Source organism: Otolemur garnettii, unplaced genomic scaffold (assembly GCF_000181295.1).
Source record: "Otolemur garnettii isolate 467f Iridium unplaced genomic scaffold, OtoGar3 scaffold00159, whole genome shotgun sequence".
NCBI lineage: Eukaryota > Metazoa > Chordata > Mammalia > Primates > Galagidae > Otolemur > Otolemur garnettii.
Window position 1 is genome coordinate 800,541 of NW_003852554.1, and position 2,378 is coordinate 802,918.

A 2,378-nucleotide genomic window follows, 5' to 3' on the forward strand; every position below is an offset into this window, starting at 1 on the left:
AAAAAAAAAAAAAAAAAAAAAGAAGGCACATAAGTATTTGGGGACTGTGTAGCTTGGGAATGTTAGCATTGATGATTATGGGTTTTTCATGCACTCTCATAAGTCAAGGTCCTTCATGCAATAGTTCTTACTCAGCACCTGCTTATTTCTCAAGGCTAGTTTAAAGCATAACTTATATTAAGCTGAAGCTTATAAGACTTATAAGACCATAAGACTATCATTATAGCATATGCTGGGGTCACTTTCTCTTATTCTCTGGTGGCAAGAGTCTGATGAGACAGGGATTTTCTATAACTGCTGTAGGTAGTGTGAACTGCAAACTCTTTATAAAAAGCAATTTCGCAGTATGGATGAAAAGTTCTAAAAATATTCAGCCAGTAATTGTACTTTCAAGAATCTGAAGAAAATCAGAAATGAAGATAAATAGCTATGTATAGAAAAGTTCAACACATGATTCTTTTATTATCAAAACATTACTGTGTATAATAATAAATATCCAATTAAGGTACACTATAGCCACAAATAGAGTAGATGTAAACACCCAGACTGAAGATCGGGTCTTAGAATGACATGAAAAATTTATATGTGTCTAAAAAAAAGAATTTTAAGCTACACATCTATACATATAAAAAATACATGCACATAAAGATGGAAAAGATTAAATACAAGACAAGTAGTAGTTCACTGTGGAATTACGGTTGAATTCCACAGTAGTTAACTGTGGAATTATCTTTATGTTTTCCCAATATCCTTAATATTATTCCACAACAGCAACATTATTTTAATATTAAGTGGAAGAAAGCTATTTTAAACACAAAGATGCTTATAAGCAGATGAATAAATGTGGTTTACCTATACAATGGAGTGTCATTCAGCTATGAAAGGAGGAAAGTTCCGAAAGACTCTACAACACAGACAAACTTTGAGAACACTGCTCAGTGAAGTAAGCCAGACACAAAAGGACAAATGTTGCATGATTTTACTTATGTGAACTTATCTCAAATAGGCAAATCCAGAGAACAGAGGGGTGAGGGAGAAAAGAACAGGAGTTATTGTTCAATGAATAACTTCCAGTGAGGGAAGATAAAAAAGTTCTAGAAATGGATGGTGGGGATGGTTGCCCAACACTGTGAATATAATTAATAATCACTAAACTGTACACTTAAAAAATGGTTCAGATAGCAAATTTTGTGTCGTATGTATTTTACTACAATAAAAAAACAAAATATGGGCGGCGCCTGTGGCTCAAAGGAATAGGGCACCGGCCCCATATACTGGAAGGGGCGGGTTCAAACTTGGCCCTGGCCAAAAACAAAACAAAACAAAATGCCAAAAGAATAAGACCCTAAGAGAGAAATTAAGGAATGATAAGCTGAATGGACATAGTGCTTCCCTTTTACTCTTCTGTACCCAGAGCCGTCAACTTGTGGGCACCTAGTTGGATGAAGAAGGAACTATGGGAAGAGTCAACCATAGTCTTTAGGTCTTCCTTTTACACAACTAGTTTAGGAAATACGATAAGAACCAGGAAGAGGAAAATAAAAACAGTAAAACTTAGAGGCACAATTATAAAATTTCCATTTCTGGCTCCCTACAGGAAACGGCTTGCAGAACAATTCCACCTAGAATAATCTGTATCACTAAAATTTCACAGTCCCCAAACAAATTCATCATGGGAAACAAAACTATAAACAATGAATAAACATGATCCCTGCTGTCAAGACTCGTAAAATCTACTAAAAACAGACTACTTGGTAGTAACCATTACACTCCAATAATAATGATAATAAATGTATTATAGCAAAGCAAATTAAGCTAAAGGCAGTGAAAGTACAGAGATTATGCCTGGTTTCAAAGAGGTAGACTTAGACCCCAAATAACACAGAAACTATTCTCTGAATATAACAGTAAAACTCTATGAAGCAATTTGAATAAATAGGGCATCTGAATCAGTGCTTTTTTTTTTTTTTGACACTTCTTATCAAATAAATCAGTTAAAATCAATTGTTTCTAAGAAATGGAAGCGATCCTATTTTCAACAGACACATATGTTATCAGAGAAGAAAGGTGCCAGCACAGTCACTATACTCAAGTAGATAACCAAACAATAAGTACTTTCAAGTATTTTCAAACGTCATACAACATTTTTAGAAATTTGGTTCTGGATTAGAATCTATGAGATTGCCTAAGAATTCCCTCCAAAAACCTGATTATTTACTTGACCTTTGTATGAAATAGTCTGGTGCACTCCTACCCCTTACTTTCTGAAAGCTTCGGATTTTTCTGTCCTTGGTAGCATGTTAAAAAAAATCCAAAGATAGGGCAGTGCCTGTGGCTCAAGGAGTAGGGTGCTGGCCCCATACACCAGAAGTGGCGGG